This window comes from Durio zibethinus, chromosome 20, assembly GCF_047325235.1.
Source record: "Durio zibethinus cultivar Kanyao isolate XHJ-2024 chromosome 20, ASM4732523v1, whole genome shotgun sequence".
In the NCBI taxonomy this organism is placed as follows: Eukaryota; Viridiplantae; Streptophyta; class Magnoliopsida; order Malvales; family Malvaceae; genus Durio; species Durio zibethinus.
Window position 1 is genome coordinate 16,017,919 of NC_143181.1, and position 16,928 is coordinate 16,034,846.

Genomic DNA, 16,928 nt, shown 5'->3' on the forward strand with positions numbered 1-16,928 from the left:
TTCTTGAAGAACATGGTTAAGTATTAGGGAGTGTCGAGGACCATTGTTAGTGATCGGGATGGGCGTTTCACGGGCAAGTTCTGCACTGAGTTGTTCAAGCTGTTGGGGTCAGACTTAAACTTTTCCACCAGCATGCATCCGTAGACCGATGGGCAAACAGAACGAGTGAATGGACTATTGGAGGTCTACCTCAGGCACTATGTGAATGCCACACAAAGGGACTGGCCAAAGCTGCTAGATATTGCATAGTTTTCCTACAACTTGCAAAGGAACGAGGCAACGAACCAGAGCCCATTTAAGGTTGTGACAGGGCAACAACCACTAACACCCGATTCGATTGCTACAAGTTATACAGGGTCGAATCCAACAGCATACAAGTTTGCCAAGGCATGGCAGGAGTAAACTAACTTGGCTAGAGTTTGTCTACACAAGGCGGCCAAGATAGGTGGGTAGACCAAAATAGGTGGGACGTGCAGTTTCAGGTTGGAAACCTGGTGTTGGTGAAGCTGCATCCCATTGTGCGCCATAGGGGGCTGCACAAAGGCCTAGTCCAAAGGTATGAGGGACCTTTTTGAGTAGTCAAGAGGGTAGGCAAGGTTGCCTACAAGTTGGATATGCCACCCTAGTTGAGGGTACACCCGGTGTTCTATGTGAGCATACTCAAGCAGTTCCATGAGGATGAGGGAGATCCAGGACAGACAGAGTCAAAGCGTGCACCATTGGGAGCAAGGGCCTCATATGAGAAGAAGGTCTACATCATCATAGCTGATCGAGAGGTGAGACAGAAGAACTATCAGCCAAGATAAGAGTACTTGGTGCGCTGGAAAGGACTTCCAGACAGTGAGGTGAGCTGGGAACCAGCAAATGACTTATGGTAGTTCGGGGACCAGAATAGGTAGTACCATGCAGAAGATGCAACGAGGGCATTGCACAATTAGGTGGCGGAGAATGTCATGCCCTGAGCGGGCACGCCAGACACATCAGGTGCACCAGCAGGCGAGCCAGAGGTTGAGGCCCATAGACCAGGCATGCTGGTGGGTATCTACACGCAAAGCCTAGCAAATGAGTTCAGAACACCTGCCCAACTTGCAGGCTAGCCCATGAGACCAAGGCCAGGCATACAAGCTGCCCGCACCACATCTAGAAGGGCCCAAGGTGCTAGACAAGCAAGGGAAGCTTCTGGAAGCAGGTAGGATCAGTAGCAGTATCCTGGCAGATTTGGTTGACCCTAAAAATCAGGAGTTAGCATCTTGATTGATTACAATCATTATAATCCCATGATTTTAGCCTTTATTCTAGGGATATTGCCATTAAGTGTAAGCTAGAGCCTCAACTATAAATACAGGGCTGCTCCTCCCTCATTTGTACACCATCAAACACTTTCATTTCGGTGAATACAAGAGCATTTCCAGAATTCTACCTTCTTATCCTGTTTCTCTTTAACTTGCATAGTCAGCCCTTCCCGTTGTTCTAGTGCCCGTACGCTTGTGTTTTAGGCTGACTTAGGCATAAAGGAGGAGATTCCAAGCCTAAGGCCATACGGTTTCTGAGTCTAAGGTCGGAGCCCGTGACACAAGTACCAGCACCCATCGCACATCATGTGCGTGCACACCCTCGACCCCCCCAATCGTCGGAACCCCCAATGCTGCTGGTTAGGCTCTCCGGTGATGCTCCGATGATGGTGCCCCAGGTGAAAAAAATGCGACACCAGCACATGCACCGTGGCTCAAAATCGTAGACTGGGAATGAACTCCGTATGCTTAGACATGGAATGAACTCCGTATGCCTAAGCCAACCCACGAAGCAAGCGTGCGGGCGTTCAGCTGACCGGAGAGGCAGAATGTGCAAGTTAGGGATCAGCCCAATCCTCTTTATGTGCTGTCGATCTTGCTACTGCAACCCTCAGTCCGATTCGATCATAGACTAGGAATGAACTCCGAATGCATAATTCAACCCACAAAACAAGCGTGCGGGTGCTGAGCCGATTGAAGAGGCATAATGCGCAAGTCAGAGATCGACCCCATCCCCCTCTACATGCTACCGGTCCCATTGCCACAACCCTCAGTCTGGCTGGGGCTTAGACATGGAATGAACTCCCTATCCCCAAGCCAACCAACGAAACGGGCGTACGGGTGCTCAACCGGCCAGAGAGGCAGAATGCGCAAGTCGGGGATTAGCCCAATCCCCCTTGTGTGCTATCGATCCTACTGCCGTAACCCTCGGTCCAGTTCGATCTTAGACTGGGAAGGAACTTTGTATGCTTAGACTGGGGATGAACTCCGTATGTCTAATTCAACCCATGAAACAAGCGTGTGGGCGCTCAGCCGGCCGGAGAGGCATAATGCGTAAGCCGAGGATCAGCCCGATCCCTCTCTACGTGCTGTCGATCCTGCTGCCACAACCCTCGGTACGGCTGGGGCTTAGACATGGAATGAACTCTGTATGCCTAAGCCAACCCACGAAATGAGCATGCGGGCACTCAACCGGCCGGAGAGGTAGAATGCGTAAGCCGAGGATCGGCCTGGTCCCCCCCTGCGTGCTGTCGATCCTGTTGCTGGTCCTGCTACCGCAACCCTCAGTCCTGTTCGATCTTAGATTGGGAATGAACTCCATATGTTTAGACATGGAACGAACTCCGTATGCCAAACCCAAGCAAGGAAACGAACGTGCGGGCGCTCAGTTGGTCGAAGAGGCAGAATGCACAAGCCGGGAATCGACCAAGTCCCCCCAGCATGCTACCCATCCTGCTACCGTAACCCTCGATTTGGTCCGATCTTAGACTGGGAATGAACTCTGTATGCCTAAGTCAACCCACGAAATGAGCGTACAGGCCTTGAGCCGACCGGAGAGGCATAATGCGCAAGTCGGGGATCGATCTGGTCCCCCTCTACGTGCTGCCGGTCCCGCTGCCACAACCCTTGGTCCGACTAGGGCTTAGACATGCAATGAACTCCCTATGCCTAAGCCAACCCACGAAACGGGCGTGCAGGCGCTCAGTCGGCAGGAGAGGTAGAATGCGCAAGCTGGGGATTGGCTCGGTCCCCCCTACGTGTTGTCGATCCTGCTACTGCAACCCTCGATCTGGTCTGATCTTAGACTGGGAATGAACTCCGTATGCATAAGTCAACCCACGAAACGAGCGTGTGGGTGCTGAGCCGACCGAAAAGGCATAATGCGTAAGCCATGGATCGGCCCGATCCCCCTCTACATGCTGTCGGTCCCGCTGACACAACCCTCGGTCCGACTGGGGCTTAAACATGGAATGAACTCGCTATGCCTAAGCTAACCCACGAAACAGACGTACGGGCACTCAGCCGGCCAGAGAGGCAAAATGCGCAAGCCAAGGATCAGCTCGGTCTACCTGCATGCTACAGATCCTACTGTCGTAACCCTCAGTCCGGTCCAATCTTAGACTGGGAATGAACTCTGCATGCTTAGACTGGGGATGAACTCCGTGTGCCTAAGTCAACCCATGAAACGAGCATGCGGGTGCTCAACTGACTGGAGAGGCATAATGCGTAAACCGAGGATCAGCTCGGTCCCCCTCTGCGTGCTGTCGATCCCGCTGTTGGTCCTGCTGCACAACCCTCAGTCTGGATGGGGCTTAGACATGGAATGAAGTCCGTATGCCTAAGCCAACCCACGAAACAAGTGCGCGGGCACTCAGTAGGCTGGAAAGGTAAAATGTGCAAGCCGAGGATTGGCCCGATCCCTCCCTGCATGCTACCGATCCTGCTGCTTGTCCTACTACCGTAGCCCTCAATCTGGTTTGATCTTAGACTGGGAATGAACTTCGTATGCTTAAACATGGAATGAACTCTGTATGCCTAAGCCAACCCACGAAGCAAGCGTGCGGGTGCTCAGTTGACCGGAGAGGTAGAATGTATAAGCCGAGGATCAGCCCGATCCCTCCTACGTGATGTCGATCCTGCTACCGTAACCCTTGGTCTGATCTGATCTTAGACTGGGAATGAACTCCTTATGCATAAGTCAACCCACGAAACAAACGTATGGGCGCTGAGCTGATCAGAGTGGCAGAATGCGCAAGCCGGGGATCGAGCCAATCCCCCCTGAGTGCTATCGATCATGCTGTCGCAACCCTTGGTCTAGTCTGATCTTAGACTAGGAATGAACTCCGTATGCCTAAGTCAATGCACGAAATGAGCGTGCGGGCGCTGAGCTGACGGGAGTGGCGTAATGCACAAGTCGGGGATCGGCCTGGTCCCCCTCTGCGTGCTATCGGTCCTGTGGCTAAAACCCTCAGTCCGACTAGGGCTTAGACATGCAATGAACTCCCTATGCCTAAGCCAACCCATGAAACAGGCGTGCGGGCGCTCAGCCAGTCGGAGAGGTAGAATGTGCAAGTCGGGGATCGATCTGGTCCTCCCTGCGTGCTGTCAATCCTGCTACTACAACCCTCAGTTCGGTCCGATCTTAGACTAGGAATGAACTTCGTATGCATAAGTCAACCAACGAAACGAGCGTACGGGCGCTAAGCCGATCGAAGAGGCATAATGCGTAAGCCAGGGATCGGCCCGATCCCCCTTTGCGTACTGTCAGTCCCGCTGCCACAACCCTCGATCCGACTGGGGCTTAGACATGGAATGAACTCCCTATGCCTAAGCCAACCCATGAAACGGGCGTACGGGTGCTCAGCCGACCTGAGAGGTAGAATGCGCAAGCTGAGGATCGGCCTGGTCCCCGCTGCGTACTGTCGATCCTGCTGTCAGAAACCTCGGTCCGATCTGATCTTAGAATGGGAATGAACTCCGTATGCATAGACTGGGGATGAACTCCGTATGCCTAAGTCCACCCACTAAACGTGCGTGCGGGCACTCAGCCGATCGAAGACGCTGGCTAGAGAGGCATAATGCATAAACTGGGGTTCAGCCCGATCCCCCTCTGCGTGCTGCCAATCCCGCCGCCTGTCCTGCTGCCATAACCCTCGGTCCAGCCAGGGCTTAGAGATGGAATGAACTCTGTATGCCTAAGCCAACCTATGAAACGAGCGTGCAGGCATTCAACCGGTCGAAGAGGTAGAATTCGCAAGTCAGGGATCGACCCGGTCCCTCCTACGTGCTATCGATGCTACTGTTGGTCTTGCCCTCGATCCGCTCTGATCTTAGACTGAGAATGAACACCGTATGCTTAGACATGGAATGAACTCTGTATGTTTAAGCCAACGCACGAAATGAACATGCGGGTGCTCAGCAGGCCAGAGAGGCAAAATGCGCAAGCCAGGGATTGGCTCGATCCCCCCTACGTGCTGCTAATCCTGTTGCCACAACCCTCGGTCCAGTCCGATCTTAGATTGGGAATGAACTCTGTATGCTTAGACTGGGGATGAACTCCGTATGCCTCAGTCAACCCACGAAATGAGTGTGCGGGCGCTCAATCGACCAGAGAGGCTGGCCAGAGCGGCATAATCTGCAATCCAATGCCATTTTTATGGCTTGTAAATTCATACAATGGTCCCTTGAATTCATACAATTTTCCAAACTTTTTACGGTTCAGGATTTTTCAAAATTTTTTTACAAAGAGTTTTGTCCCCAAATTTTGGTAGATGTGATCCTTCTATTTTTCTTGGCAAGCACAAAAAAATTCAGCTAAAAACATGAACTGGAGAAGATTTTGTGACCGTTTGAAAAAAGTATCCCCATTTCAGACACTTTAATGGCTACTGGTAGCAAACCTATAAAATCTCAAATGCTTTTTAAGGAAGTGTGAGTTCTCAAGGTTTAATGAGGGATAAGGGGCCAATATAAAGGCCAAGTACTAGCATCCATCGCACATCATGTGCGTACAGCCCGCCGGCCCCCCAATCATCGGAACCCCCAATGCCGCTGGTTAGGCTCTCCGACGATGCTCCGACGATGGTGCCCCAGGCGAAAAAAATGCAGCACCAGCACATGCTCGAGCCCAGCATGTGTACCGTGGCTCAAAATCTTAGACTGGGAATGAACTCTATATGCTTATACATGGAATGAAGTCCGTATGCCTAACCCAACCCACGAAACAAGCGTGCCGGTGCTCAGCTGGCCGGAGAGGCAAAATGCGCAAGCTAGGGATCAGCCCGGTCCCCCCCTGTGTGCTGTCGATCTTGCTGCCGCAACCCTTGGTCCGATCTGATCTTAGACTAGGAATGAACTCTATATACCTAAGTCAACCCACAAAACGAGCATGCGGGCGTTGAGCCGGTCGGAGAGGCATAATGCGCAAGCTGGGGATTAGCCCGATCCCCCTCTACGTGCTGCCGGTCCCGCTGCCACAACCCTCGGTCCAACTGGAGCTTAGACATGGATTGAACTCCCTATGCCTAAGCCAACCCAAAAAATGGGCGTCTGGGCGCTCAGCCGACCGGAGAGGCAGAATGCGCAAGCCGAGGGTCGGCCCGGTCCCCCCTACGTGCTGTTGATCCTGCTGTCGCAACCCTCGATCCATTCCGATCTTAGACTAGGAATGAACTCTGTATGCCTAGACTGGGGATGAACTCCGTATGCCTAAGTCAACCTAAAAAATGAGCGTACGGGTGCTCAGTCGGCCAGAGAGGCATAATGAGCAAGCCGGGGATCAGCTTGGTCCCCCTCTGCATGCTGCCGATCCCGTTACTGGTCCTACTGCCACAACCCTCGGTCTGGCTGGGGCTTAGACATGGAATGAACTCCGTATGCGTAAGCCAACCCATGAAATGAGCATGAGGGTGCTCAGTCGACCGAAGAGGCAGAATACGCAAGTCGGGGATCGACTCGGTCCCCCCTGCGTGCTGTCGATCCTGCTGCTGGTCCTGCTACCGCAACCCTCAGTCCGGTCCGATCTTAGAATGGGAATGAACTCCGTATGCATAGACATGGAATGAACTGCATTTGCCTAAGCCAATCCACGAAACGAGTGTGCGGGCACTCAGCCGACCAGAGAGGCAGAACGCGTAAGCCGGGGATCGACCCTGTCCCCCCTTACGTGCTATCGATCCTACTACCGAAACCCTTGATCCGATCCGATCTTAGATTGGGAATGAACTCCGTGTGCCTAAGTCAACCCACAAAATGATCGTACGGGCACTGAGCTGGCCGAAAAGGCATAATGCGTAAGCCGAGGATCAGCCCGGCCCCCCTCTACGTGTTGTGGGTCTCGCTGCCACAACCCTCGGTCCGACTGGCACTTAGACATGGAATGAACTCCCTATGCCTAAGCCAACCCACGAAACGGGTGTGCGGGCGCTCAGTCGATCGGAGAGGAAGAATGCGCAAGCCAGGGATCGGGCCAGTCCCCCCCGCGTGCTGTCGATCTTGCTACCGCAAACCCTCTGTCTGATCCGATCTTAGATTGGGGATGAACTCCCTATGCCTAAGTCAACCCACGAAATGAGCGTGAGAATGCTCAGCCGACCAAAGAGGCAGGATGTGCAAGCTGGGGATCGAACGGGTGGTAGGTGGGTTCAAGCACATCTTCATATTTCTGCCATGCCAATGCCATTTTTATGGCTTGTAAATTCATTCAATGGTCCCCTAAGCCTTCATGTGATGTTTCTCAAGACGACCTGTTTTCTATTTTTCATGATTTTCAAAACTTTTTGTGGTTCCGGATTTTTTTAAATTTTTTTAGAAAGAGTTTTGTTCCCAAATTTGGTAGAGGTGATCCTTGTATTTTTTTGGCTTGCATAAAAAAAATTCAGCTAAAAACTCCAAGTGGAGAAGATTTTGTGACCGTTTGAAAAAAGTGTCCCTATTTTAGACACTTTAATGGTTACTGGCAGCAAACCTATAAAATCTTAAATGCTTTTTAAGAGGGTGTGAGTTCTCAAGGTTTGATGAGGGATAGGGGGCCAATATAAGGGCCAAGTACCAGCACCCATCGCACATCATGTGCGCACACCCCCCCGACCCCCCAATCGCTGCAACCCTCAATGCCGTCGGTTAGGATCTCTGGCGATGGTGCCCCGGGAGAAAAAAATGCAGCACCAGCACATGCACGAGCCTAGCATGTGCACTGTGGCTCAAAATCTTAGACTGGGAATGAACTCTGTATGCTTAGACATGGAATGAACTTCGTATGCCTAAACCAACCCACGAAATGAGCGTGCGGGTGCTCAGCCGACCTGAAAGACAGAATGCGCAAGCCGAGGATCGGCCTGGTCCCCCCTGCATGCTATCGATCCTGCTGCTGCAACCCTCAGTCCGGTTCGATCTTAGACTGGGAATGAACTCTGTATGCATAAGTCAAAGTGCACTGGCACTGAGCTGACCGAAGAGGCATAATGCGTAAGCCAGGGATCAGCCCGGTCCCGCTCTGCTTGCTGACAGTCATGTTGCCACAACCCTCGGTCTGACTGGGGCTTAGAGATGGAATGAACTCCTTATGCCTCAGCCAACCCACGAAATGGGCGTGCGGGCGCTCAACCGATCAAAGAGGTAGAATGCGCAAGCCGGGGATCGACTCAGTCCCCCTTGCGTGCTGCCGATCCTGCTGCCACAACCCTCGATCCAGTCCGATCTTAGATTGGGAATGAACTCTGTATGCTTAGACTGGGGATGAGCTCTGTATGCCTAAGTCAACTCATGAAACGAGCGTGTGGGCACTCAACCGACCGGAGAGGCTGGTCGAAGAGGCATAATGCACAAATCGAAGATCAGCTTGGTCTCCCTCTGCATGCTACCGATCCTGCTATCGGTCCTGCTGCCACAACCCTTGGTTTGACTGGGGCTTAGACATGGAATGAACTCTGTATGCCTAAGCCAACCCACAAAACCAGCGTGCGGGTGCTCAGCCAGCCGGAGAGGCAGAATGTGCAAGCTGGGGATCCACCTGGTCCCCCCATGTGTGTTGTTGATCCTACTACCACAACCCTTGGTCTGGTCTGATCTTAGATTGGGAATGAACTCCGCATGCCTAAGTCAACCCACGAAACGAGCATACGAGCGCTGAGCCGGTCGAGAAGGAATAATGCGCAAGCCGGGGATCAGCCCTGTCCCCCTCTGCGTGCTGCCAGTCCCACTGCCACAACCTTCGATCCTGCTGGGGCTTAGAGATGGAATGAACTCCCTATGCCTAAGCCAACCCACGAAATGGGCGTGCGAGCGCTCAGCCAGTCAGAGAGGTAGAATGTGCAAGCTGAGGAACGACTCGTTCCCCCCCGCGTGCTATCGATCCTACTGCTGCAACCCTCGGTCCGGTCCGATCTTAGATTGTGAATGAACTCCGTATGCCTAAGTCAACCCATGAAATGAGCGTATGGGTGCTGAGCCGACCGGAGAGGCATAATGCGCAAGCCGGGGACTTGCCCGATCCCTCTCTGCATGCTGCCGATCCCACTAGCACAACCTTGATCTAGTTGGGGCTTAGACATAGAATGAACTCCTTATGCCTAAGCCAACCCACGAAACGGGCGTGCTGGTGCTTAGCTGGTCGGAAAGGCAGAATGCACAAGCCGGGGATCGGCTCGATCCCCCCTAAGTGCTGCCGATCCGACTACCGCAACCCTCGGTCTGGTCTGATCTTAGACTAGGAATGAACTCCATATGCTTAGACTGGGGATGAACTTCGTATGCCTAAGTCAACCCACGAAACGAGCGTGCGGGCACTCAGCTGACCAGAGAGGCAGGATGCGTAAGCTGAAGATCGAACGGGTGGTAGGTGGGTTCAAGCACATCTTCATATTTCTGCCATGCCAATGCCATTTTTATGGCTTTTAAATTCATACAATGGTCCCCTAAGCCTTCAGGTGAAGTTTCGTGGCAAGACGACTCGTTTTCTATTTTTCACGATTTTTGAACTTTTCGTGGTTCGAGATTTTTTAAAATTTTTTTAGAAAGCATTTTGTCCTCAAATTTGGTAGAGGTGATCCTTGTATTTTTATTGGCATGCACAAAACAATTCAGATAAAAACTCGAAGTGGAAAAGATTTTATGACCGTTTGAAAAAAGTGTCCCCATTTCAAACACTTTAATGGCTACTGGCAGCAAACCTATAAAATTTCAAATGCTCTTTAAGGGGGTGTGAGTTCTTGAGGTTTGATGAGGGATAGAGGGCCAATATAAGGGCCAAGTATCAGCACCCATTGCACATCATGTGCGCACACCCCCCGGCCCCCCAATCGTCGAAACCCCCAATGCCGCTGGTTAGGCTCTCCGACGCTGCTCTGACGATGCTCCAGGGATGGTGCCCCGTGTGAAAAAAATGTGGCACCAGCATGTGCTCGAGCCCAGCATGTGCACCATGGCTTGAAATCTTAGACTGGGAATGAACTCCGTATGCTTAGACATGGAATGAACTCTGTATGCCTAAGCTAACCCATAAAATGAGTGTGCGGGCGCTCAACCGACAGGAGAGGCAGAATGCGTAAGTCGAAGATTGACCTGGTCCCCCCCTATGTGTTGTCGAACCTTCTATCGCAACCCTCGGTCTGATTTGATCTTAGACTGGGAATGAACTCTGTATGCATAAGTCAACCCACAAAACGAGCGTGCGATCGCTGAGCCGACCGAAGAGGCAAGCCGGGGATCGGCCCAGTCCCCCTCTGCATGTTGCCGATTCGGCTGCCACAACCCTCGGTCCGGTTGGGGCTTAGACATGGAATGAACTCTCTATGCCTAAGCCAACCCACGAAATGGGCGTGTGGGTGCTCAGCCGGTTGGAGAGGCAGAATGCATAAGCCGGGGATCGGCCCGATCCCCCCTACGTGCTGTTGATCCTACTATCGTAACCCTTGGTCTGGTCTGATCTTAGACTGGGAATGAACTCCATATGCTTAGACTGGGGATGAACTTCGTATGCCTAAGTCAACCCACGAAACGAGCGTACGGGCGCTCAACCGATCGGAGAGGCATAATGCACAAGCCGAGGATCAGCTTGGTCCCCCTCTGCGTGCTACCGATCCCGCTGTCGGTCCTGCTGCCACAACCCTCGGTCCGACTAGACATGGAATGACCTCTGTATGCCTAAGCCAACCCACAAAACGAGCGTGCAGGTGCTCAGTCGACCGGAGAGGCAGAATGCGCAAGTCAGGGATCGGCCCGGTCCCCCCTGCGTGCTACCGATCCTGCTACCGGTCTTGCTGCCATAATCCTCGGTCTGGTCCGATCTTAGACTGGGAATGAACTCCGTATGCTTAAACATGGAATGAACTCCGTATGCCTAAGCCAACCCACGAAACGAGCGTGCGGGAGCTCAACTGACCAGAGAGATAGAATGCACAAGCCGAGGATCGGCCTGGTCCCCCCCTGTGTGCTGTCAATCCTACTACCGCAACCCTCGGTCCGATCTGATCTTAGAATGAGAATGAACTCTGCATGCCTAAATCAACCCATGAAATGAGCGTGCGGGAGGTGAGCCGGCCGGAGAGGCATAATGCACAAGCCGAGGATCGGCTCGGTCCCCCTCTGCGTGCTGCCGATCTCACTGCCACAACCCTCGATCTGGCTACGGCTTAGACATGGAATAAACTCCATATGCCTAAGCCAACCCACGAAACAAGCATACGGGCGCTCAACCGGCCGGAGAGGCAGAATGCACAAGCAAGGGATCTGCCCAATTCCCCTTTACGTGCTATCGATACTGCTGCTGGTCTTGCTGCCACAACACTCGATCCAGTTCAATCTTAGACATGGAATGAACTCCGTATGCCTAAGCCAACCCACGAAATGAACGTGCGAGCGCTCAGCCGACCAGAAAGGCAAAATGCGTAAGCCAGGGAATGACCTGATCCCTCCTGCGTGCTGTTGATCCTACTATCGCAACCGTCGGTCCGGTCTAATCTTAGGCTGGGAATGAACTCCGTATGCCTAAGTCATCCCACGAAATGAGCTTGCAGGCGCTGACCCGGCCGAAAAGGCATAATGCACAAGCCGAGGTTTGGCCCAATCCCCCTCTGCGTACTGTCGGTCCCGCTAGCACAACCCTCAGTCCGACTAGGGCTTAGACATGGAATGAACTCCCTATGCCTAAGCCAACCCACGAAACGGACATGCGGGCGCTCAGTCGATCGGAGAGGCAGAATGCGCAAGCCAGGGATCAGCCCGGTCCCTCTTGTGTGCTACCGATCTTGCTGCCGTAACCCTCAATCCAGTCTGATCTTAGACTGGGAATGAACTCCGTATGCCTAAGTCAACCCATGAAACGAACGTACGGGCATTGAGCCAGCCGGAGAGGCATAATGCGCAAGCCAGGGATTGACCCGGTCCCCCTCTATGTGCTATCGATCCCTTTACCATAACCCTCGGTCCGACTGGGGCTTAGACATGGAATGAACTCCCTATGCCTAAGCCAACCCACGAAACGAGCGTGCGGGTGCTCAGCCGACCAGAGAGGTAGAATGTGCAAGTCGAGGATCGGCCTGGTCCCCTTTGCGTGCTACTGATCCTACTATCGCAACCCTCAGTCTGGTCTGATCTTAGACTGAGAATGAACTCCGTATACTTAGACTGGGAATGAACCCCATATGCCTAAGTCAACCCACAAAATGCTCTAGGTGAAAAAAATGCAGCATCGTGGCTCAAAATCTTAGACTGGGAATGAACTTCGTATGCCTAGACATGGATTGAACTCCGCATGCCTAAGCCAACCCATGAAACAAGCGTGCGGGTGCTCAGCTGGCTGGAGAGGCAAAATCTGCAAGCTTAGGATCGGCCTAGTCCCCCCTGTGTGCTATCGATCCTGCTATCGCAAGCCTCAGTCCGATCTAATCTTAGACTGGGAATCCACTTCGTATGCATAAGTCAACCCACGAAACGAGCGTGCAGGCATTGAGTTGGTCGAAGACCCATAATGCGTAAGTCGGGGATCAGCCCGATCCCCTTCTACGTGCTGTCGGTCCCACTGCCACAACCTTTGGTCTGGTTGGGTTTTAGACATGGAATGAACTCTCTATGCCTAAGCCAACCCACGAAACGAGCGTGCGGGCACTCAACCGGCCGGAGAGGCAGAATGCGCAAGCCGGGGATCAGCTCGGTCCCCCTTACGTACTGTCTATCCTGCTGTCGTAACCCTCAGTCTGGTCCAATCTTAGAGTGGGAATGAACTCCATATACTTAGACTGGGGATCAACTTCATATGCCTAAGTCAACCCATGAAATAAGCATGCGGGCCCTCAGCTGACTGGAGAGGCATAATGCGAAAGCCAGGGATCAGCCCGGTCCCTCTCTGCGTGCTGTCGATCCCACTGTCAGTCCTGCTACCACAACCCTCGATCCGACTGGGGCTTAGACACAGAATGAACTCTGTATGCCTAAGCCAACCCACGAAATGAGTGTGCGGGCGCTCAGCCTGTCGGAGAGGCAGAATGTGTAAGCTGGGGATCGACCCGGGCCCCCCCTATGTACTGTCGATCCTACTGCTGGTCCTACTACCGTAACCCTCGGTCTGGTTCGATCTTAAACTGGGAATGAACTCCATATGCTTAGACATGGAATGAACTCCGTATGCCTAAGCCAGCCCACGGAATGAGCGTGCGGGCACTCAGCCAACTGGAGAGGCAGAATGCGCAAGCTGAGGATCAGCTTGGTCCCCCCTGCATGCTGTTGATCTTGCTGTCACAACCCTCAGTCTGGTCTGATCTTAGACTGGGAATGATCTTGGTATGCCTAAGTCAACCCATGAAACGAGCGTGCGGGCACTGAGCCGGTCGGAGGGGCATAATGTGCAAGCCAGGGATTGGCCCGGTCCTCCTCTGTGTGTTGTCAGTCCCACTGCCACAACCCTCGGTCCAGCTGGGCCTTAGACATGGAATGAGCTCCCTATGCCTAACCCAACCCACGAAACGAGCGTACAGGCGCTCAGTCGGTCGGAGAGGCAGAATGCCTAAGTTGAGGATCGACCCGGTCCCCCCTGCGTGCTACCAATCCTGCTGCCGCAAACCTTGGTCTAGTTTGATTTGAGACTGGGAACAAACTTCGTATGCTTAGACTGGGGATGAACTCCGTATGCCTAAGTCAAGCCATGAAACGAGTGTCTGGGCGCTCAGTCGACCAGAGAGGCAGGATGCGCAAGCCGGGGATCGAACGGGTGGTAGGTGGGCTCAAGCACATCTTCATATTTATGCCCTGCCAATGCCATTTTTATGGCTTGTAATTTCATACAATGGTACCCTAAGCCTTTATGTGAAGTTTCGTGGCAAGATGACCCGTTTTCTATTTATCACAATTTTTAAAATTTTTTTTGATTTGGGATTTTTTAAAATTTTTTTAGAAAGAGTTTTGTCCCAAATTTCGTAGGGGTGATCCTTGTATTTTTGTTGGCATGCACAAAAAAATTCAGCTAAAAACTCGAAGTGGAGAAGATTTTGTGACCGTTTGAAAAAAATGTCCCTATTTCAGACACTTTAATGGCTACTGGTAGCAAACCTATCAAATCTGAAATGCTTTTTAAGGGGGTGTGAGTTCTTGAGGTTTGATGAGGGATAAGGGGACAATATAAGGGCCAAGTAGCAGGACCCATCGCACATCATGTGCACACACCCCCCGGCCCCCCTAATTGCCGGAACCTCAATGCTGTTGGATAGGCTCTTCGGCGATGGTCCGGCGATGGTGCCCCGAGCAAAAAAAATACGACACCAGCACATGCCCGAGCCAAGCATGTGCACCGTGTCTCAAAATCTTAGACTGGGAATGAACTCCACATGCTTAGACATGGAATGAACTCTGTATGCCTAAGCCAACCCACGAAATGAGCGTGCGGTCGCTCAGTCTGTCGGAGAGGCATAATGCGTAAGTCGAGGATCGGCCTGATCCCCCCTACATGCTGTCGATCCTACTGCCACAACCCTCGGTCCGGTCTGATCTTAGACTGGGAATGAACTCCGTATGCCTAAGTCAACCCATGAAATGAGCGTGCGGGCGTTGAGCCGACCAGAGAGGCATAATGCGCAAGCCGGGGATCGGCCTGGTCCCCTCTGCGTGCTTTCGGTCCCGCTGCCACAACCCTCAGTCTAGCTGGGGCTTAGACATGGAATTAACTCCCTATGCCTAAGCCAACCCATGAAATGGGCGTGCGGGTGCTCAGCCAATCGGAGAGGCAGAATCCGTAAGCCAGGGATCGACCCGCTCCCCCCTGCGTGCTGCCGATCCTGCTGCCACAACCCTCAGTCCAGTCTGATCTTAGATTGGGAATGAACTTTGTATGCTTAGACTGGGGATGAACTCCGTATGCCTAAGTCAACCCATGAAACGACCGTATGGGCGCTCAGCCGACCAAAGAGGCAGGATGCGTAAGCCGGGGATCGAACAGGTGGTAGGTGGGTTCAAGCACATCTTCATATTTCTGCTGTGCCAATGCCATTTTTATGGCATGTAAATTCATACAATGGTCCCCTAAGCCTTCATGTGAAGTTTCGTGGCAAGACGACCCGTTTTCTATTTTTCACGATTTTTAAAACTTTTTGCGATTCGAGATTTTTTAAAATATTTTTAGAAAGAGTTTTGTCCCCAAAATTGGTAGAGGTGATCCTTTTATTTTTTTTGGCATGCAAAAAAAAAATTCAGCTAAAAACTCGAAGTGGAGGATATTTTGTGATCGTTTGAAAAAAGTGTCCCTATTTCAGACACTTAAATGGCTACTAGCAACAAACCTATAAAATCTCAAATGCTCTTTAAGGGGGTGTGAGTTTTTGAGGTTTGATGAGGGATAGGGAGCCAAATATAAGGGCCAAGTTCCAGCAACCATCGCACATCATGTACGCACACCCCCTGACCCCCCAATCACCGGAACCCCCAATGCTGCCGGCTAGGCTCTCCGGCAATGGTGCCCCGGGCAAAAAAAATACGGCACCAGCACATGCCCAAGCCCAGCATGTGCACCTTGGCTCAAAATCTTAGATGGGGAATGAACTCCATATGCTTAGACATGCAATGAACTCCGTACGCCTAAGCCAACCCACGAAACGAGCGTGTGGGCGCTCAGCCGACTGGAGAGGCATAATGCGCAAGCCGAGGATCGGCCCAGTGCCCCTCTACGTGCTGCTGGTCCCACTGCCACAACCCTCTATTCGACTGGGGCTTAGACATGGAATGAACTCTGTATGCCTAAGCCAACCCACGAAACGGGCTTGCAAGCGTTCAGCCGGCCGGAGAGGCAGAATGCGTAAGTCGAGGATCGGCCCGGTCCCCCCTGTGTGCTTAGACTGGGAAAGAACTCTGTATGCTTAGACTAGGGATGAACTCCGTATGCCTAAGTCAACCCATGAAATGAGCGTGCGGGTGCTCAGCCGGTCGGAGAGGCCGATCGGAGAGGCATAATGCGCAAGCTGAGGATCAGCCCAGGCCCCCTCTGCGTGCTACAACAACCTTCAGTCTGACTAGGGCTTAGACATGGAATGAACTCAGTATGCCTAAGCCAACCCATGAAACGAGCGTGCGGGTGCTCAGCCAGTCGAAGAGGTATAATGCGCAAGACAGGGATCGGCCTGGTCCCCCCTGCGTGCTGTCGATCCTATCGCTGGTCTTACTACCGCAACCCTCGATCCAGTTTGATCTTAGAATGGGAATGAACTCCATATGCTTGACATGGAATGAACTCTGTATGCCTAAGCGAACCCACGAAACGAGCGTGCGGGCATTCAGTCGGTCTGAGAGGTAGAATGTGCAAGCTGGGTGCTATCGTAACCCTTGGTTCGGTCCGATCTTAGACTGGGAATGAACTCCATATGCCTAAGTCAACCCACAAAATGAGCGTGCGGGTGCTGAGCCAACCGGAAAGGCATAATGCGTAAGCCAGGGATCGACCCGGTCCCCCTCTGTGTGCTATCGATCTCGCTGCCATAACCCTCGGTCCGACTGGGGCTTAGACATGGAATTGAACTCTGCATGCCTAGACATGGATTGAACTCCGCATGCCTAGACATGGATTGAACTCTGCATGCCTAAGCCAACCCATGAAATGAGCGTGTGGGTGCTCAGCTGGCTAGAGAGGTAAAATGCACAAGCCGGGGATCGGCCCAATCT